This window comes from Cyprinus carpio, chromosome B16 (assembly GCF_018340385.1).
Source record: "Cyprinus carpio isolate SPL01 chromosome B16, ASM1834038v1, whole genome shotgun sequence".
Classification (NCBI taxonomy): domain Eukaryota; kingdom Metazoa; phylum Chordata; class Actinopteri; order Cypriniformes; family Cyprinidae; genus Cyprinus; species Cyprinus carpio.
In genome coordinates this window covers 14,983,897-15,007,329 of record NC_056612.1, presented here as the reverse complement: position 1 = coordinate 15,007,329, position 23,433 = coordinate 14,983,897, and the positions used below count along the sequence as shown (strand labels likewise).

At 39.6% G+C, this 23,433-nt stretch overlaps 1 protein-coding gene across 1 annotated transcript in view; it reads right to left on the bottom strand.

Moving 5' to 3' along the window:
- Positions 1 to 19,089, bottom strand: part of LOC109073010 — a 29,362-nt gene extending 10,273 nt beyond the window's left edge. The window contains exons 1-2 of the mRNA XM_042740979.1: positions 18,551 to 19,089; positions 17,701 to 17,772 (exon numbers count right to left, since the gene is read on the bottom strand). The gene's annotated coding sequence lies outside the window, so the exon portion shown is untranslated. The remainder of the gene's footprint in view (positions 1 to 17,700; positions 17,773 to 18,550) is intronic.
- Between the last annotated feature and the right edge of the window lie 4,344 nt (positions 19,090 to 23,433).

The window sequence follows — 23,433 nt, the reverse complement described above, 5'->3', positions numbered from 1 at the left end:
TGGTCTACTGAAATCATTGGTTCATCACCCAAGGTTGTAAAATCTCAAGGAGGTAAAGACTGGTTTCTCTTATTGTGAATCAAACTACTAAACCTAGGTGGTCATGCATTTATCATACAGCTAAATACTTTAGAAGAAAATATGACTGTAGGCTTTGGAGCCATTACTATGTGCACTCCTACATATTGTGCAACATCGCTTTGGGCAACCTGATTCCATGCCCCTCTCTCCTCTTCTATGGTTATAAAGACAAAAAAAACCAAAATATAACTTAGCCAGGAAAAAAAATACTGAAGGCTAGTCTGGGATGAACAGATAAGTAAAAGCAACACAAAAAAGTACAACACATTCATGGGAACTTCTGCAACAGTGTTTCTATAGGGCTACTGTAATTTCAAACTACAATAAGACATTAAACAGTACTCATTTCAATAATAAAAAAAGGTGTTACACACAGTTTGTAGCTTCACCTCTCCAGAGAGGTCCAAATACACCTACTTCCCTATCATACAATGTGAAATAAGCAGCAGTACAACCGACAAGTTATATGGCCAAACATGGCAAATTCCCTAAAAATACCCTTATGACCTACTAGTGAAAGTATGCAAATTAAGGTCTATACAGGGGCAAATTAATCATTTTCACTAGTAAGTGTAAAATGCTTACTCTACAAGAATCCCATTGTCCACTTAAATGAGCAAAATTCATACACCCAAAATTCCAATACATAGCCTATAGAATTCCTATTACAATTTGGAATGATTCCCACAAATGATCAGGAACCCACAAGAACCAAACAAGATTTGAACGGAAGTACTGCAAATTGCTGTTTTATATTTGTTTATCCAGTAGGATATTGGATTCATGTTGTAAACACCAAACTTTGAACAAATGATATGGGAATAACAATTGCTGTGATAACATGGACCCTAATGGGTTATAGGAGTTAGTTCTATCGTAATAGGACTAGAAGCACAATCAGAATAATAAAAAAAAATAAAAAAAAGTCACATGTAGATCTGATTAAAATTTTGTTTGGATTGTAAGGGGTGGTTTAGCCTATTCCTTTTGTAATCTGAGCAAGAGGACATGTAAACACTTGATCGGATTGAAAACTGAAATTGGAAAGTACTGCACATGTAAAAGTAGCGTAATGACATATGACACGCAGAACGAGCTGTTCTTCCTGGTGAATTAACAGTCATAAATGAGTTTTGGTCATTCTAAAATTTTGCTTTCACTCAGCATCTGTGAAGTGGATCAACACAACATCCCATCAGTCCTTGTTTAAGACTCATCAACAGACAACTGGTTTTGGGTGGGAAGCAATTACAATGCTTTCTAAGGTATCAGCACAGAACAACAGTTTTTGTGCTGGTCGTCGCCTAATTAGGACTCGAAGTACAAACCTGATTCCAAAAAAGTTGGGACACTGTACAAATTGTGAGTAAAAAAGGAATGGAATAATTTACAAATCTCATAAACTTATATTTTATTCACAATAGAATACAGATAACATTTCAAATGTTGAAAGTGAGACATTTTGAAATGTCATGCCAAATATTGGCTCATTTTGGATTTCACGAGAGCTACACATTCCAAAAAAGTTGGGACAGGTAGCAATAAGAGGCCAGAAAAGTTAATTGTACATATAAGGAACAGCTGGAGGACCAATTTGCAACTTATTAGGCCAATTGGCAACATGATTGGGTATAAAAAGAGCCTCATTGGGTATAACAAAAAGGGGCAGCTGTGGCCTAACGGCTAGAGAATTGTAACCAGAAGGTCGCAGGTTCTAGTCTCGGTGCTGGCAGGAGTTGTAGGTGGGGGGGAGTGAATGAACAGTGCTCTCTTCCACCCTCAATACCCATGGCTGAAGTGCCCTTGAGCAAGGCACTGAACCTCCAGTTGCTCCCCGGGAGCTGGATATAGCTGCCCACTGCTCCGGGTGTGTGTTCACAGTGTGTTTACTTCTCACTGCTGTGTGTGTGCACTTGGGCACTGAACCTCCAGTTGCTCCTCCGAGTATGTGTGTGGCACGGTTACCATACTTGGCAACACTTCACTCAGAGTGGCAGTGTCTCTCAGAAGTCAAGATGGGCAGAGGATCACCAATTCCTCTAATCCTGCGGTGAAAAATAGTGGAGCAATATCAGAAAGGAGTTTCTCAGATAAAAATTGCAAAGAGTTTGAAGTTTTCATCATCTACAGTGCATAATATCATCCAAAGATTCAGAGAATCTGGAACAGTCTCTGTACGTAAGGGTCAAGGCCGGAAAACCATACTGGATGCCCGTGACCTTCGGGCCCTTAGATGGCACTGCATCACATACAGGAATGCTACTGTAATGGAAATCACAACATGGGCTCAGGAATACTTCCAGAAAACATTGTCGGTGAACACAATCCACCGTGCCATTCGCCGTTGCCGGCTAAAACTCTATAGGTCAAAAAAGAAGCCATATCTAAACATGATCCAGTAGCGCAGGCGTTTTCTCTGGGCCAAGGCTAATTTAAAATGGACTGTGGCAAAGAGGAAAATTGTTCTGTGGTCAGACGAATCAAAATTTGAAGTTCTTTTTGGAAAACTGGGACGCCATGTCATCCGGAGTAAAGAGGACAAGGATAACCCAAGTTGTTATCAGCGCTCCATTCAGAAGCCGGCATCTCTGATGGTATGGGGTTGCATGAGTGCTTGTGGCATGGGCAGCTTACACATCTGGAAAGGCAACATCAATGCTGAAAGGTATATCCAAGTTCTAGAACAACATATGCTCCCATCCAGACGTCGTCTCTTTCAGGGAAGACCTTGCATTTTCCAACATGACAATGCGTAGAAGAAGGATCCGGGTACTGAAATGGCCAGCCTGCAGTCCAGAACTTTCACCCATAGAAAACATTTGGTGCATCATAAAGAGGAAGATGCAACAAAGAAGACCTAAGACAGTTGAGCAACTAGAAGCCTGTATAGAAGCCACAAGAATGGGACAACATTCCTATTCCTAAACTTGAGCAACTTGTCTCCTCAGTCCCCAGACATTTGCAGACTGTTATAAAAAGAAGAGGGGATATTACACAGTGGCAAACATGGCCTTGTCCCAACTTTTTTGAGATGTGTTGATGCCATGAAATTTAAAATCAATTTATTTTTCCCTTAAAATGATACATTTTCTCAGTTTAAACATTTGATATGTCATCTATGTTGTATTCTGAATAAAATATTGAAATTTGAAACTTCCACATCATTGCATTGTTTTTATTCACAATTTGTACAGTGTCCCAACTTTTTTGGAATCGGGTTTGTACATAAATATCAAGTGTGCTTTTTAATAAAACCGTATGTGACAACAGCGGGAAACTCTATATATTCATGCAGTGTGCGCAAGCATGTCAAAACAGTAAATCTGAAAAAAGCTTGTGACATATAAACGCGCATATCAACCTGATCACTTTATTTAACATTCATGTAAACACTAAGTTCGGATTTGTCAATCAGAATTAATTCATTCCGGTGGAAGCAAAAAGTGTCCATGTAAGCATAGCTAATGATGTAGAAACACCTAACCCTGACTGCAAGCCTACATTTAACAAACTTTAAACTTGTCCCCCAAAAATGATCGGTTGATTAAAATGTTGCTCCAGAATCAAACAACATGTTCACCCTGCATGGTCAGGGTTTGTTGAGCCTGTACTCACTGTAGTCTTTGCCATCTATTCTTAGCTAACAGGAATGTGTGGTCTGCTGCAGCTACAACTCATCCACTTTAAGGATCAATGTGTGGCCTTCATGTAGCTACTGGATATGTCAGTTTTTCCACATCTTTTCCCTTCACTACACAAGAGTCTTGCGGTGGGATATGCTTGGCATGGAAGAACTGGAATATTGCCTGGATATTTTCTCATGACTTGTCATTTAAGTAAAAAAAGAAAAAGGACAAAATGTTTTTTTTTTATCTTGATAAGGACGTATTATAGCATCATTACATAATATGCTCAGTAGGGTTGGGCCGATAGATGTCATCGTCCATCGCCGATGGCTGACAGACATCACGTTGTTGAGCCGGCATCGTGATCCCCCCCGATAAAGATAATAAGCAAATTAAATGCAATAGCTTAATACTGATCTTCATTATTTTACGTACAGGGAAAAACACATAAGCAGTATGAGCAGAATAATGTTCGCACTGCGCTGTAGTAATTGATCAGAGCCGCACTGTCAGTTTGTCGCTAGTCCTCCCTGCGCGGTCAAGTCGGTCGCACTGCTTGGTCCATTGAGTAAAGAGTGTGAACTCTTTAAAACAAGAGTTGTTCCGTCCCACTTTCAGTGCATACTCAACTGCGGATGAGCGTGGACAAACAAGCTCGACATGCACAGTATCACCTACTACAGTGGTTCTCAACTCCAGTCCTCGGGACCCACTGCTCTGCACATTTTGTTTGTCTCCCTTATTTAATCGCACCTGATTCAGATCATCAGCTCATTAGGAGAGAGATCCATGAACTGAACTGAGCGTGTCAGATTCAGAAACATTCAAAATGTGCAGAGCAGTGGGTCCTGAGGCCTGGAGTTGAGAACCACTGACCTGCTTGACTTGCTCGGTCTCAACATTCACCTAGTGCCTGTGCTGTACGCAGACTGTAAACACGGTCACAAATATTGGGCTGCACACAGACATCTGCGGACACTTCTGATGATGAAAATGAAAATTCACCACCCCTCCCCCCCATGTCATCATCCATCGTGATGTTTCACTGTAGACATCGTCCGATGCCAATTTGGTAGACATCATCCGATGCCAATTTGGTAGACATAATCCAATGCCAATTTGGTAGACCTCACCCAACCCTAATGCTCAGTGGCAACATGTAGGGTGGTATAACTGTTGAATAGCAACAAATAAGTATGGGCTTGTTATATCAACATTGTGTAATGCAAAGACCATGTTCTTTACTTTATTTTAGGTCATCTCAGGTTAGAAAGCCCAACCGCTACTCTTCTATGTAGTTACTTCTGCACCTTCATTAATACATTCAGTATACCCGTCATACTCAAATGGCAGACTGTATCCAGTCCAGAACTAGTAAAGGACAATACGGACCAAACAGCATCAAATGATACTCATAAATAAAATTCAGACAGCTTTAAAACACAAATGACCCACTGCAGCATATCACCAGCAGTGAAGAAAACCACATCCCATTCAATAGCATGAGTTTATGCAAACAGACCTCATGAAGAGTTCTATATCCTATCCAACGGTCTCCTGAATTTAGTCTTTTGAAGAGATCCACATTTCATCCAGTTGCACCAATATATGTGAGGGTGAAAGATGTGTTGGAACAAGAAGTTAAAAACCAATGTACTTTAAATGCTAAGAGTACATGGCACTCACGGAAGGTGCTAATGTGAATCCTCACTCTGACATGAAACAGTCATTGAGTAAACGTATCTTAAACATTAAGCTGAGAATGAGAAAAATAAATTAGCTCAAAGCCCAATAGGAGAGGTCCACGAGTGCATGTTTGAAGCTCTTAGTGCATTCTGAATGGCCTCATCATGCATTTATTTTCATCTGATAATGAAACAAAGAAACCCCTGCTATTTTAACAACTCTTGAAGCACAAACACACACACACACACACAAAGGGATGCTTACAAAAAGAGGGACAGATCTGAAACCGGTGGTCTCCAACACAGATGGAGACCCAACCATAATAGGAAGAGGGAGGGACACATTGGTTGCACACTGGAAAGAGGATCACACTGACCTATCATCTTACCACTGCACCTTCCACCAGTCTGTCCTCTGTGCTAGTCTGGGGGAAGTGTATGCTGAGGTCATGACAAAAAAAAAAAAATTACAAAAAAAAAAAAAACAATGAAATTTATAAAGAATATCATCCCTACAGCATAGTCTACTAAGAGGTTTTCTCACAGAGGTCAGTGTCAGCTATGATGACTTACTACTCCACAACAGTGTCAGTGATTTCATAAGAAAAATTTAAGACTGCTCTTCAAGGTGAACTTCCAAGGTCCACTTCCCAGGCTTGGATCAATGGGGGTTGTAGAGGGTGCTAAGCAACTTCAAATGAAAGCAAGAGCACCCTCAGCTGAAGCTATAATACTAGCAACATTGGCAAAATAGATTGGCAAACAATTCAGTGTGTATTTGTGCTATGGAGAGTGTCAAAGGTTTCTATTTACAATGTGTTTTTGCAGCGTTAAGCAATGTAACCAATCACAGACATATGTGCTCACAGACCAAACTGTACACACAATGTAAATAAGAGATTCATATGGCCCCAGTGAATCCCCCCAACCCCCTCGCCTCAGATTTCCAGGGTCCCCACCACCCTGCTCTACCCGCATAAAATATTAGGGCTTGAGCATTCTCACTAATTTCAACAGTACCCTCTGTGATGTGATTCTGGGGCCAGCCCTACCACTTCTTCAAAGTTTTGGAGCAAACCCAGTGGCAGAAAGATATGACTTGCCATACTAATTTCATACAGAAGGTGATGGTTAACGTGACAGCTTACTTTAATGATTTTGTTCTCAAACAACAACTGCTGCTGACAATACAGAACTTGTTCTTGGTCACAAATATCTCCAAGATTTCATAGGGTGCAAATGGGTAAATGCTCTATGTCTACAAATGGAGTTGATTAAATTGCTTTTTCTTGGATGCAGCTCAGAGTAGGGCTGTGCAATTAATCGAATTCGATTGTCATGCGCATCTCGTCAGTAAAGCCGGTCCTGTTATTAGTAGTAAATCAGCATCAGCTGCTTTCAGTTTGAGCGGCTTTCACTAAACAGAGCCGTAGTTGACTGACAATTAGGCAAAATCGCCCTCATAAATCGCAGATGAATCGCATTCGATTTTGAACCCGATATCGCCTAGCTTGTCAGTGACAAGTGACTGTGTAGTGAAAGCTGCTCAATCTGAAAGCAGGTGATGCTGATCTACTACTAATCACAGCACTGGCTTTACTGATGAGATGCGCATGACAATCGAATGCAATTAATTGCACAGTCCTAGCTCAGAGCTTAATTTCTTAAAGTGCCCCATTATGCCATTTTTAAGGTTGCTAATATTGTTTTATGAGTCTCCTAAAACAGGTTTACATGCATGCAAGGTCAAAAAACATGTTAGTTTTCTCAGAAAAAAAAAGATTTAATTTTACCTCATATCTAAATAATTCATAAATGACTCGTGCGAAGCAGTTCAAAGAATCAGTATCTCTAAACCCCTCCTTTCTGTGAGCCCTCACTGCTGTGATTGGTCAGATGGCGCAGTCCTTTGTGATTGGTCCAGAGCCGAAGAGAGATTTCTCTATGGCTCTGGATTGGTCTACCGTGTATAGCGCGTGTTGGAAACGAAACGACAATTGCCTCGACAGAATGACAGCCCTGGAGACTTGTCAATACATAGAAAAGATTGTATGGATTGTAGCTTACCGACTCGAGTCGGATTCTGATGGTGAAACGATTGAAGTGGTTGATTGACAAGAGACTGATTCACAAGCACGACTGGAGCAGGACATTTCTCAGTGGTAAGTGTCAAGTGTTGACAAGTTTGTGGTAATTATGAGATGTGAACAAACAAATTTACTCACAGCGTCTTCTCGAAATGTTAACCACATAGAAACTTTACTTTGTTTGTGGGCAGGCAAGTTGGCGACCTAAAACGTGGGCGGACATTATGCAAATGTGTTACTTCGTGATGTAGATTAGTTAATGAATAAGTTTCAGATTATTGTTAAATTTTTTGGGGAATTGTTTGTGGAATTTTTTTTTTTTTATTTTTTTTTTTTTTATCTATCGTGCACTGTTGGCTTCACAACTTTGCAGATAGTTTATGTACACATACAGCTATATGACACACTGCATGAAAGGTAATAGTCGAAAAGGCATAATAGGGGCACTTTAATAGCTTACTAACAATACCAGTACAGTCTGTACAGTGCCCATTTTCACAGTCAAAATAAAGTTGTTTGTCATTCATTAAAACAGACCTGATTTGTCTTTTTTAATAAACAAAATAATATTCTTGAAAACATCTAATATAATACATTCCAAATCATAATATGGACAATGGCATGTTTGTTACTGTGCTATACTAAAGATCAAATTTCCCTTATTAGAAAAACAGAAACCTTCTACAATTGGATTTGAACACCCTTGCAATATCTTCCTTAAGGGGTTAGTTCAAAGAAAACAAATAATGACTTTATTCAGCTATTCTTCTCCAAGTGACTGTGTTCCGACATTTGAGAGTATCATGACAGATGCATTTGCATTCCTCTGCTCATAAACCAGGCACAGCGGATGAGTATTCTACGTCAGCAGCACCACACGTATGCATCATGGTTCTCTCAATACTACAGTAGATTTTCTTCAACCAGAAATATACAAAAGCTATAGCTAACTGCTCTTTCGGTAGCTCTGGTGTTAAAAACAAAACTGAAGATCTGGGTAGATTTCACCCCATTCCACTGCCATAATTCCACAGCCCCAAGAACCCTTCTGTGCATTTCCATGGGAGAAAATGTTGCCCGTGCCAGGAAAATCAGCTTGGCACCTTTAAAGGGCTCAGGATTCAGAATCCAGTCAGGGTCAGGATAGTGCCCTCATTAAGAAAGGCTTTGTGAGCGCACAACAAAATTAGACCGTATGAAACAAGCAACAACAAACAGGGGAGTAGAAAAGATTCTAGATGTGGGCAGTCAATCAAATGTTGCATTGGTCCTGGTTGTAGGAAGCAATATCTGCAGCTCTGCACTGTCCAGGATGCAATGCATGATCCACTTTGCCAAACGCTAAACAATAAAAGGCATTTACGCCCTTGGAGCCAGAAATGATGCTTGCAAAACCTCCTCAGACACAGCAACATACTAGGAATCACAAATTTAATTTGTAAGATAAGGTAGGGGTGTCTAATCCTGCTCCTGAATGGCCATCTTCCTGCAGAGTTCCAACCTACTCTGAAAATGTCTACTAATCCCAGAAACCTTGAATATCCGAGTCAGGATGCTTAATATTGTGGGGAAAAAAAATCTGTAGAAGGGTGGATGTCCATCCTGCAATACCCTAATATCTGATAGGAGCAAGTAAAAAAAGAAGGCAATTTCCAGTGAGTGTTGATTCCGATTAGAGCTGGCAAGTGATTTACAGAACTTTGCATCATGCATGGCATTGTTATCAATCACATTTATCACATAATACCAATAGCAACATCACCTACCTTTAGTGCCAGTGCCTTCAACAGCCTTTGAAAACAAAGGCTAATCTGTGCATCTCTGCAGTGACCAGAGATTAACTGTAATTCTGTTTGTGTCATCCAGATCTACCTTATTCTTTTACTACAGTCGTGGCCAAAAGTTTTGAGAATTACATAAATATTGGAAATTGGAAAAGTTGCTGCTTAAGTTTTTATAATAGCAATTTGCATATACTCCAGAATCTTATGAAGAGTGATCAGATGAATTGCATAGTCCTTCTTTGCCATGAAAATTAACTTAATCCCAAAAAAAAACTTTCTTCCACTGCATTTCATTGCTGTCATTAAAGGACCTGCTGAGATCATTTCAGTAATCATCTTGTTAACTCAGGTGAGAATGTTGACGAGCACAAGGCTGGAGATCATTATGTCAGGCTGATTGGGTTAGAATGGCAGACTTGACATGTTAAAAGGAGGGTGATGCTTGAAATCATTGTTCTTCCATTGTTAACCATGGTGATCTGCAAAGAAACGCGTGCAGCCATCATTGCGTTGCATAAAAATGGCTTCACAGGCAAGGATATTGTGGCTATTAAGATTGCACCTAAATCAACAATTTATAGGTTCATCAAGAACTTCAAGGAAAGAGGTTCAATTCTTGTAAAGGAGGCTTCAGGGCGTCCAAGAAAGTCCAGCAAGCGCCAGGATCGTCTCCTAAAGAGGATTCAGCTGCGGGATCGGAGTGCCACCAGTGCAGAGCTTGCTCAGGAATGGCAGCAGGCAGGTGTGAGCGCATCTGCACGCACCGTGAGGCTAAGACTTTTGGAAGATGGCCTGGTGTCAAGAAGGGCAGCAAAGAAGCCACTTCTCTCCAAAAAAAAAAAACCATCAGGGACAGATTGATCTTCTGCAGAAAGTATAGTGAATGGACAGCTGAGGACTGGGGCAAAGTCATATTCTCCGATGAAGCCCCTTTCCGACTGTTTGGGGCATCTGGAAAAAGGCTTGTCCGGAGAAGAAAAGGTGAGCACTACCATCAGTCCTGTGTCATGCCAACAGTAAAGCATCCTGACACCATTCATGTGTGGGGTTGCTTCTCATCCAAGGGAGTGGGCTCACTCACAATTCTGCCCAAAAACACAGCCATGAATAAAGAATGGTACCAAAGACACCCTCCAACAGCAACTTCTTCCAACAACAACAGTTTGGTGAAGAACAATGCATTTTCCAGCACGATGGAGCACCGTGCCATAAGGCAAACGTGATAACTAAGTGGCTCGGGGACCAGAATGTTGAAATGTTGGGTCCATGGCCTGGAAACTAACAGTTTGTTGATCCCATTGAGAACTTGTGGTCAATCCTCAAGAGGCGGGTGGACAAACAAAAACCCACTAATTCTGACAAAATTCAAGAAGTTATTATGAAAGAATGGGTTGCTATCAGTCAGGATTTTGGCCCAGAAGTTGATTGAGAGCATGCCCAGTCGAATTGCAGAGGTCCTGAAAAAGAAGGGCCAACACTGCAAATACTGACTCTTTGCATAAATGTCATGTAATTGTCGATAAAAGCCTTTGAAACGTATGAAGTGCTTGTAATTATATTTCAGTACATCACAGAAACAACTGAAACAAAGATCTAAAAGCAGTTTAGCAGCAAACTTTTTGAAAACTAATATTTATGTAATTCTCAAAACTTTTGGCCACGACTGTATTCCTGTCCTTATTATTCAGTAAAGCCTATCGAAGCCAACCACTCAAGTCACTCAACATGTAGTAGTTAGCAGTTTAGACCCCTAAACAGCCTCAATCCAAAATAACCATAATCAAAACTGCCCAGCCAAACCACAGATTAAATTTTAAATCCATAAAGTACATTCCGTATTTTGGACAAGTCCTGTGCAAAGGGCAAAACATCAGCAAAACATGAAACTCTGATAAAGCTGGAAAATAATGATGGACTAATGCCAGACACTTTACTGCACGATTTGAGTCCTGATCTTCTATCACCGACAAATGGCCGAAAAGGCAAGCAAATCAGTGCTTGTTCACATGTGTGACAATCGTATAGTGTGTGTTAAATACGCAATCTGAGAGAAGAGCCGATGTGTCGCTGAAGACAATGAGATATTTAGCATGCTAACTATCTGGACCTGTCGGCGACTACAGCATGAAATGTGATTTAACTGAAAATGACATTGGTGACAAGCTACAGCCAATGAGAGAGCATGATACAGGGCAAGGGAAATTCAGAGGGTGGACTCATAGATCTGCCACAAGATAACAGCATGCATGGCTTGCGCAAGCAACCAATTCTCCCTCAAATTCTTTTTTTCTTCGCTGCAAACCAACATACAAACAACTTGTACTGCAATCTTCTTGTGGGCTACAGTATCTAATGGGAAGAAATCCTATCTCACAGGAGAAATCCTGTCTCACACGTGACCTTACGTTATTTCACTTCTTGCATGTGTTTGGCTGTGAAACGTAGTTTGTAGATCAGACAGTTTTCTGATCTGTTCCATTGGTTCCTACTGAAAAGTTGTGTAAAGTATGTCATCAATCCATTGTGTAGTATGCACAAGAAAAAAAAAAAAAAAAAAAAAAAAAAAAAACTAGATGGTACCCCAGACAGTCATGCAGTGTGGGAAGAGCAGCAATCTGACGTCTTTGAAAATCATGTAATGTGAGCCTGGCATAGGAAGCTACGGCAGGGATGGGCAACTCTACTCCTGTTAGGCCATTTTTCCACAGATTTAAGTTCCAACCTGTATAAAACATAACTACCTGTAAAATTCAAGTAATACTGAAGACTTTGTTCGGGTGTTAGGGTTGGAACCAAAATATGAGAGACAGTGGCCTTCCAAGAGCAGAGTTGTCCATTCTGTAAAAGGTAGCTTGTTCAAAAAAAATAAATAAATGAACTTCATCTACTCCCAGGTATCCTTTGGAAGAACATGCAGAACTGCACAGAACATGTAGAATATGTTCTACTTTGCTACTCCACATGCAGGGATGGCACAATATTTTGTGTTTCCCATATCTTACTCCTGTTAATCGATCACTAACTAAAACGGTTTAGGAAAATTTGCTACATTCACACAGTGTTTGGGATTTACAACCATATTTACTAAGACAAGTGACTCTTAAACTGTCCTGTTCATACAACAGTTTACATAAAGTAAACAGAACAATGTGTGATCCGGAATGGGCTTGAAATATCAAACATGTTTGATATCTTCCAACTGGATGGAATCCTAGACTGAAGCAGAAAAAAAAATAAAAATCCTACCAATACTCTTTCAGCAAATAGCACTGACTAATCCAAAGTTGGATAGGCTGCAAAATGGGGCAAAATCTATGCAAAAGTTTTGAAGTGTATTCCAGCTTTTAACTTGCAAGTGGCAAGCTTCCAATGCTTTTTATTTATGACTAGATATAAGGTGTAGCATTTGGGACACTAACAGACCAAAAACTGATGGAAGCAGATAGAGCAAAAAACAAACTGGTTGTTTATTGAATGGAGTGAGTAAAAAAAAAAACATACAAAGAAATGTGTTTTCATTTTTGTTATGGTTTCTGTTGTTGTAAACTTGACCTTCTTGATAATGCATGTACTTTTAAACAATTTGGCTCTGGATAGGGTTAAAGTGGACTGGGTACCATGCAAACACAATAACATGCAACACATAGCACTGATGGCAAGAAGTGTGATAAATAATTGTAAATTTCTCAGAGCTACCTTTCAACCAATAAACAGATGTTAATGTTGAATTTGCTAATTAAAATTAAGTATTTTACTCATTTAAAAAAATATATACAAAGAAATTAGGTTCACATAAGAGGAACAGTTCAGACCAGGGGTAGCCAACCCTGCTCCTGGAGAGCTACCTTAATGCAGACTTCAGTTTCAAGTTCAAACCTGCTCCAACACATCTGTACTGATAGATAGCATGTTTGCCACAATCAGATCCTTCCATATTTTTTTCTGAACTGAATCAATAAAATCTACTCTTTACTTGACAGCTGACTTGACTGAGTTGACAAATGTAATCAGCTGCAAGGTGGGTTAACTGGTTTGGGGTAAGAAAAGAAATCATGCACCCTAAACAACTTGAGCAGTTGGCTAAGAAGCACTTGATTAGGGCTGGACCTAAACTCATAATAAAGGCCTAGACCAGAGGTTCTCAAACATGTCCAATTAAAATGCATCCTTGTCAGTTGGGCCTACCTTCCATATTTCAACAACTTAAAAGATTCAATTAGCTATCATGGGCAACAAAGTAACTTTAATCCCTCATCCAACACAGCTAATTCAACACATCAGCTCACCAGCAGAGACTTCAGGACTCAAAATTGGTGTGTCCAACATGGAAGACAGCCATTATGACATTGTGTTGGGGTGTGGGGTCTTCAGGACGGATTTGAAAAGCAGTGGGTTCCACTTTGTTTTAAGACATACAATCTCTTCTGTATCAGCCGCGCCACAAGGGTGCGCTGTTTCTACTTGTATTTAGTTTTGATTTGAAAGAAAGTGTATCCTTGTGGCGCGGCTGATACAGAAGAGCATATGGTGATATGGGGAGACACAGAGGAGACTGTTGACAAAGGAATTGTTGAATAAAGTCGTTACTTTGGTTTCTTCGCTTACAAAAAGTATTCTCGTCGCTTCCAAACTTTACAGTTGAAACACTGATGGCAGATGGACTATTCTGACGATGTCTTTCATACTTTTCTGGACCTTGACAGTGTAACTTACTTTGCAGTCTATGGGACAGTCACAAGCCTCCTGGTTTTCATCCAAAATATCTTAAATTGTGTTCCGAAGACCAACGAAGCTTTTACAGGTTTGGAACGACATGGGGGTAAGTGATGGAGCATCCCTTTAAAGTCCAGACCATGGAAAATACTTGATCATACCCTTAAAGAAACCGTATACGATGAGTCATAGTAACAAACGATGCATCAAATCTTTCTGAACTTTTATTTCAGGAGCATACACAATGTGATGCGTTTTGTTTTCTCCAAAGTGCTCAGTAATTTACTTAATGTCACATCGAGAGTCCAATGGTTTGCTGCAGGTTGTTTGGCATTCAGCTCAACATTCAACTCTGGATGGGACTGTGCAAGGTGGACACTCAAGTTGGTCGTATTGCCACAATATGCTATCAGTGTATAGCAGAGTTTGCATATCGTACATTGGAACGTAAGGTGCCTCTGATGCACTCTATTGCTGTGCCAGTTCTATACACGCATGTTTTAGCAGGGCAGGGTAAATGGATGGATGGATGGGTGGAATCTCTGCCTTAATAGACAGTTGTTTATGGTTGAAAATGCGATTTTAATGGCCATGACCCATGCTCTGAACCCCAGACAGCAGAGTTGCCCCAAATCCTGTTTTGTAAAACAAGTAAAGAAAAATGTAAAGAAAAGCTCCAGATAAACAATGTGGCCCAAGGTATGTGGACAGTCTTTTCTACTCAACAGGTTAGGTTATTCCAATAAACTCTCAGAGGATAAATCTTAATGCTGCTGCATACAATTACATAGTAGATTCAATTGCATAGAATTACATAGAAGGTTAGCTTTCAACTATGTTAAAAGAGCTTAGGGTGGGCCATTTTCTATATCAATATGATAACTCTCCCATGCACAAAGCTGGGCCCATTAAAGGGGTCGTATGACACTGCTAAAAAGAACATTTTGTGTATTTGGTGTAATACAATGTGTTTATGTGGTTTAAGGTTTTAAAAAAAAAAAAAAAACTTATTTTTCCACATACTGTACATTATTGTTGCCCAACATTGGAAAAGGGGACAGGGACCAGCAACTTGTTTGCATTCAAAGTTAATCCTTAGTGTGTTTTATACTGTTCTTTTTAGTAAATTTTTGTAATTATTATTATCATCTTATCAGTATTATTGTTAGTTTTTTTCCCTTTTTTTCACAAAAACACTGAATGACCAACAAAGCACCACCAGCAGTCCTAAATGCAGTTAAAATGTCATTGCACTCATACATGGTTAAAAAGTTTTAATTCTAATCACTAAAGTTCCATCATTAAATAATACTTGATTACACTGATATCATAATGCGTGACTGACTGACATTAAGAGTGTACTTTCAGATGTTTAAAAAACTGTGAAAGTGACGACGTGACATACAGCCAAGTATGGTGACCCATACTCAGAATCCGTGCTCTGCATTTAACCTATCCAAAGTGCACACACAGAGCAGTGAACACACACACACACACACACCGTGAACACACACCCGGAGCAGTGGCCAGCCACTTATGCTGCGGCGCCCGGGAAGTATTAAGGGGGTTCGGTGCCTTGCTCTAGGGCACCTCAGTCGTGGTATTGCTGGCCCAAGACTCGAGCCCAAAACCTTAGGCCGGCGACAAACTGGATGTGTGGCGTTTCCGTTGTGTGTCAGTTGCGTGGCGTTTTCTGTGTCTTTACACACCAGAACCGTGCCTGCTGTAGGTGACATAGAGGGAGGCCGCCGACTGACCAGGCTCTTGTCTTCACGACAACAATTTCAACTTTTTTCACACACCTACACCTTCCAAAATCCGAAAAATGGGTAAGTGGGCTGTCTATCTATTTCAATAACATTATTTATTTATTTATATTTTAAATTACATTTATATCTGAATTTGTCAACCTATAGAATTTCAAACATTAAAAAGTCATTAATTAATATGTATTTGTGTACAAAATGACATATAAACATTTTCCTATTCTATTTTGCCTGGAAACACTTCCAACACGCTTGCATGTCACGTGAAAAATAGGTCTCGGTTCTATTTCTAGCATGCACGCGTTTTCCGCGCGTCTCATGCAGGCAGTCTGCAAGCTCGAACCTGTTAACATAGGAGCTGAATTAAAAACTGGCACGCCACGCAGCTGAGACGCTTATGCCACGCATCCAGTGTGTCACCGGCCTTAGGGTTAGGAGTCAAACTCTCTAACCATTAGGCCACGACATCCCTCTCTTACCATTAGGCCATTTAAAAAAACATACATATATGTGCTGTCAAATGATTAATTGCGATTAGTCGCATCCAAAATATAAAAGTTTTTGTTTACATAATATATGAGTGTGTACTGTGTGTATTTATTATGTGTATTATATATGTATATATATTAAAAGAAATACACACAAACACATACATGCATTTAAGAAAAATATGCTATATTAAATATATTTATGTATAATATAAAATATAAATGTATATACATGTAAATATTTTCAATATATATTGTATGTGTGCGTATTCATATGTAAGCAATAAGGTACGAGAGGCTGTGCTGTATCATGGATAAATCACGGGTGAAGGGTGTTGTTAGGTTACACATGTCAGAGTCAGAGTGTTATGTTGTTTTCATAAAATATAGGCAGTAAAGTCTATAATTAGCAAAACAAACAATATGGTGCTATCTTGGTTTTAAACACATATATAGTGATGGGGACACAGTAGCACAATAAAGCAATAATCAAGTGACTTTAGCATTGCTAGCACAAAAGTGTCATATAATAAGTGTACTACAGAGGTGAAGCATGTAGTACATAGCTGGCCATGTGATATCAACATGGCAGCCCCCATGAGGCAACCCTCCCAATGTAAAACACATCAGCCTTTATAAGGTTACTGGTATGAACACTAGAATATTCAGCTTATGTTCTTTTCATTAAGAAGTTAATTTTTTTTAAATTAAGAAATGTTTACTGAGTGCACTTTTAAACTTGCGGCGATGGAAAGGTCATTTGTTAACACAAATGTTTAAAAATGTTTAAATGTTTAAAAATGCTTTAGTATTCTCAATACCACTATATAGGTTTAATAGAACAACAAATTATATAAATGACCCGTAAAGTGACTGCTAAATGTGTACACTAATTGTGAGAACTGATTAGTCTTCAGCAGTTTAAATACATTAATCTGCACAGTGCTGTTGACAAGCAAAGCCTAGTATTAACTATCTATATTAACATATAGACTATTTTATTATAAACAACACGTTGTCTTGGCACGTACGCAAATAGCTATGTGATGCTGTGTTAGATGACATGGTGATGTGCAGGCAGTGAGTATGCCACCAGTAAGCTTACTTGTAAGATCTATTATAACACATAACTTGTATGCTATATAAATGTGTATGCAGTAATGTAAAAAGGCACTGCTTTGACAGTAGGCAAAGTGTTTACAAATGGCTATTATTTTGTAAAATGAGATCATGCAATAATAATTCCTCTCATTACCATCAGGGAAATTCATCTTTATCTGTGGATGAATGCAACTAAACACCCATAATTTCTATGAACTGTAATACATATTGTGAATAATTAAAAACACCCAAAAAAATTAGTAAAGTCTACTAGTAAAGTTTCTGATTGCTTCCAGTGTCCTCATTTGTAAGTCGCTTTGGATAAAAACATCTGCTAAATGACTAAATGTAAAATGTAAATGTACTCACCCTAATATGCCAGTACACATTCCAAAAGCAAACTCAGTCCAGTTATCACTGTTTTGTCCTTGGCCATTCACTCTGTAAAAAAAAGGGTAACATCATCAAGCATTTATTTTTATTTTCTATTTCTAGATGAATAAAACAATTATACAACAGAATCTGTTTACTATCATGGACATCTTAAACATACTAGTTTCTACTTCTGTAAACTACATCAGTATATTTTGTAAACGCTGTGTATGTATGTATGTATGTATGTGTGTATATATATATATATATATGTATATATATATATGTATATATATATATATATATATATATATATATATTCCCAATAAGTTCACCATGGTAACCTTCAACAATAAACGATGCAGTATGAGTCCCTCCTGGCTAGCTGTACAGTGACAACCCGGGGTCTGTTTTAAAGTGATGCGAGTGTCACCAAGACAAAAATCTACTACTAGTCAGTAAATAATCAGAGATGTCAAGTATCACGATAGTGACGTTATGTAAATACACCCGTGTTCATGCTTAAAACGTTCGTGGTGTCATTTGTGTGTTTACATAATGCTAACAGAGCAATGTGAAAGACAAACGCACGAAGCTAAGCTGGCTGGGAACATGGAAGTCCAACGTCACAAAACAAAATGGGCTGCATGCTTGCAACCTGGAGTCCGTGCACGCAAACAAGAACTCGCGATCCGAGAAACAATGAAAACCAACATGCCAATTTTAGTTTGAGATCGTACCTAGCGCATTATACACCCAGTATTATACTACCCTGTTTAATTACGCCGCAAAGCGGTATAAGCTTCTCCCTAAGAGCTCATTCCCCCTTATAACTGCTCGTACTCACCGTCGTGCTCGGTTTCCTGCTGCTGCCGTTTTCCTTTGTACGACTACGCACCTTCTCGTTGCGCAATGCGCACGCAAAATATTTCAAAACTTTCAGTTCAAGTTAAAGATGCTTGTAACACTATTCATTATTTAAAACAAAATCATTAAGGGTTCGATGTTGGCACAACTCGTTGCACATTCGCCAAACAATGTGGCTCAACCCGGGATTTTTTCGTGACACCCGACCACTGGAACCTATGAGAAGACGGCGAATAGAGAGAAAGACCCGCCTCCAGTTCTACGGGGCCTCCATTTCAATGTCCAACGCGTGGAAGACTTTTTTGCGCATGGTATCTAAGGAACGTACCTTAAAATGGCTGCCGATGTTGTGGGAGGAGCTTGTTAGATATTCTGTCGACCGTCCTACATCATGCCTTTGAGACTGTTGCAGGGTGCAGTCTTGGACCTTACAGTTTCTAGTCAAAGAACTTGAGGACGTCAGTTTACCCAGAGGTCCAACAATCCACAGCACCTCTCTTGTTCTTTGTTCTGTGAGGTATTCCATAGTTACCATACTGCTGCTAAATGTACAGGGACAAAAAATGGCACAAAACCGATTTTGGAGCCAACCACACCTTTGCACCCAACCTACTGTAAACACTTAATTAGAAATGTGGAATGTTACCTGTGTTACAGGAAACATTTTAGATTTGAAAATGGCAATTGTAATAAACAACTAATGATATTTTAATGTGGCTCCTCTTGCTTAAGGTTTAAGGTCATACATCAGATTAATATAAGGAGTCTTAAAATAAAATAATTATATATTTTAAAAAACCTGGCACTGAGACCACTCATTCACTTCTTTCCTTTGAGCAAGTCGTAGGCTCAATTAATGTAAATGCTTGTCTTTTAACCCCAAGGGAGGTCCTGGCAAAGATGCATGCATGCATGCACCACCTAGAGAAAGGCTCTCCTTTGTTCAGGGACTGAAACGGTTTTCATTTCCCCCTAGTCTTCTTGATGTTGACTGTTCTTGATTGGCCAGAACACTTTACCCATTATCCTTAAAAGAATTTACATTTTTTAGACTTAATCCCTCTCTCTTATTCCCAGAGTTGTACCTCCAAGAGCCATTGATACAATACTAGAGAGCTGTCACTCATAGTAAAAGTGGACAATTAAACAGGGGAAAAAAAAGTCAAATCAAAACCAATAGATCTGGTCATATATGATTATAAACAGAGAACATGGGGTATCTATTATGTAATTACGCTATATTGATATGTATTACCAAAATATAAGCTTGCATTCACTTTGGTAGGCTACAGACTCTGGCAAACAGTTAGGACCTCTTATACCTTTTTATCTTAACACAGTGTTGTTGTGCCACTCACTGAAATTGATTTAAAAACAAAACAAATCAGCCTTTACTCAATACAAAACATTTTAAACACAGTACATATACTTGACTCTGGTGGAAATAAGACTTGTCAAGGTTTACATAAGACTATTAAGAAAGGTCATTGTACAAGGAATTGAGTCCAAATGGGAGGTAGGGGGCAATGTGTCAATGGACACTTACAGCTTACAAAAGAAGAAAAAGAGAATTTTAAAAATCCAGTGACATATTCTCAGTCAGAAAGGGGCACATGGGCAAGTTTCACAGATCAGTTTTGTTCTCTCCACTGTAGCCCTTGAAAGTCCATTAGATACCTGATATCCACAAATGTTTTGGAGTACCAAGCTCCCTTGTGATATTCTCTTAAGGTAAGAGAAGTCTCAAGAGTCTATTCCCGTTGTCTACCTCGCCTGAAATAACAAAAATGTCTGTGAATTGTGTGGAAACATTATATCAATTAAGATCATACAGAACACTATATAAGATTACACAGTACAGCATATAATACAACAGTGTACAAATGAGCAAGTGTTATTCCAACAAGCAGCAAATGGTGATCATTTTTATGCATGGTGGATAAGTTCACAACATAAATGCTTAGAGTAGACGAGTAAGAAAGTAAGGACACATTTGTACAGAAAAATATTACCATTTAATCAACATCTAAAGCATTTAAAACCTTTAAATGGCTTTTTATGTTGTCAGGAAAAAAACAGCCTTTGGCCAATTCTACAATGTAGAAGTCTCTTTCTGTGTATGGGTATCTGGGGTTTTGTCTCAATCTTGAGGATGACTTGTAGAGGACCAAGAACCAGTAAATACCTTACAGGTCAAAGTGTTAACAGCTTTTCTATAAAAAAAAAAAAAAAAAAAAAAAAAAAAACCTAGGCCTATTTGTTGTATGTTTTGTCTGAGACAGAGTTTGAGTTGTAGTTGAGGTAGACCAATCAATGTTTTAAGGGTTGAAACTGACTGCCAATTCCCATTACCTATACCTATTTATCCAGGTTGGTTACTAAAGTACCTCAAACCTGTCCTAGGCACCCCCACCACTACACATTTAGGATGTCTCCCTCATCTAACACACCTGATTCAACTCGTTAGCAGAGACTGCCACACCCAAAATGGTTGGGTTCAATAAGAGAGACATGCAGTGCCCCCCTGGACAGGTTTGAGAAGCACTGGGTCACATGATGTCAGAGTCGCTTTATGTATCTTTGGTTGCTTTGCCAGTTTCTGATGGCAATAGTATATCTGCTAGTATTGTGTTAGAAATATATATATATATATATATTTTTTACATTCTTTGTCTTGATCTACCCATAATATAAAACAGGGCACTGCAAATAAGCATTTTTATTTACATTTCGTCTTTTACAGCAGGGGTGTCCAATCCTGCTCCTACAAGGCCAATGTCCAGCAGAGTTTAGCTCCAATCCTAATTAAATACACCTGAACCAGCTAATCAAGGTCTTCAGGATTACTAGAAACGTATAGGCAGGTGTGTTGGAACAGGTTGTAGTGGAAATCTACAGGACACTGGCCATCCGAGAGTTAGGGCACTCCTGATTTAAACAGCTGTTCCCAGCTGCGTTCCTGGAGCTCAACACTGCAAATTTTGCTAGATCAACTTTATCTGACACACGGCTTGTCAGGTCTTCGAGGCTGTGTCCGAAATAGCCCTCATACCCTTAAATAGGGCACTATTTGCAGGGACAGACATTTTTAGTGGTTTCAGGGGCGCTTCTCATTTCTTATTTTTGCATCCTCGTTTCCTTTCCTTGCGTCCTAGCTCCACCCCCTTAGGATATGAGGGAAGGACGCAAGGAAAGGAAATGAGGAAGGAGGAATCAAAGGATGAACATTGGAATAGTCTTCTTGACAACTCAAGCGTCAGTTATCATCAGCTGCACTAGAGGGATCTGCCCTTATGTTGTTGAAGTTCGTTACTTAAGGTATTCATAATAAATATTAATAAAGCATGCCATGTTAAAATATGACATGTATGGTTTACTTAAACTGCAAAGGTAAAATATTAATGTAAATTATTATGACAGATGTGAAGGGGGAGGAGAATTTATGTGCATCGTTTTTTTTTTTTTGCCGAAAAGGATGCATAGGATACACCTCTGTATCCTCCTCACTCCTCAATCTTCACCTCCTCTTGGTGCAATTACAGCATTGAGATGTCCTACAAGATGGCTGAGCTTGATCAGTTTCCGGGTCATAAGATGGAGGAAGAAGGAACGAGGAAACGAGGAGGGATATTGAGAAGCACCCCAGGGCTGCGTTCCACTCCACTTTTAGACACGCACTCATGCAATGTAATCAATGATATACATCTGAGTAAATGAGACGGAGGGAAGTTTGGGAGTGAAGGCCATAAAAAATGGACTGGATGCAGCCCAGGTGTACATCCGAAGTACATTCAGAAGGGCTCATCCCTATGCCCTAATCCCTTCAAAGGGTTTACCCTTCGGAGTGAGAGATTCAAAGGTTTGAAGGGTGTAGGGGACCAAACAACTGTTTCTTGAAGTGCCCTTCTGCGTCATCATCACGTGCCCACACAGAGGCACCGTCATCATGCAAAGAATCTGCGCAAAGGATCATGGGATCCCGAAGTGTCCATCAGTTGTACCCTTCGAAATCCTTCATTCCGAAGGGCCCTTTTAACATGGCGGCCATGATCGTTTTCACTCCGAAGTGCCCTTCAGAGGGCGATATATCCCTATGGCTACAGAATACCCATAATACACTGCGAGGGTCATGCCGTATCAACTCCTGCAACTCCACATCATATATCAGCAGCAGCCCTTTCAGTGCACTCAGTGTCCGAATTCGCACACTCATTTTCCTTCACTCCTTCAAGTGCACTATATTAGTGGACTAATTTAGGGAATAGTGACTGTGATTGTTTGTGATTGTGGAAACATTCAAAATGTGTAGTGTTAGGGGCCAGGAACACGGTTGGGAACCACTGTGTCAGGGTTTGAGAAGGGAAGGGGCAAGGACTCAGATGCAGAGTTCAATATGTGCTTTTATTTAATCAAAAATTAAAATAAAACAACAAAAACAATACTGTAGGGAAAACCAGGATCAGTAGCTGGGCTTGGCAGTGCAAGGCAGAATAGGAACGGCAGCACAGGACAGAAGAGGGTAATATTGATGATGAACTGGAAGGGGTTAGAGAAGGCGGGGTTAGACAATAGACAGGAGAGCACATGGCACATAGAAACAACCATGAAAAGTCATGTGCTCACACCAAACAAAAACAAGAACACATGACCAGTGAAGAAAACCAAACCAACACAAGACAAAAAATTACATGGACAGTGTAAACATGAACCGTGTGCCACACAGAAACCAACACACATGGACAGAAGATTGTTTGGCCCAAGCAAACTCAAAGACACACAAACTTGCACAGTGAGACAAGTGGCCTGTAGCACAAAGTGAGATTAACAAAGTCAGAGTTTCATAGTAGGTTCAGAGTTGACAAA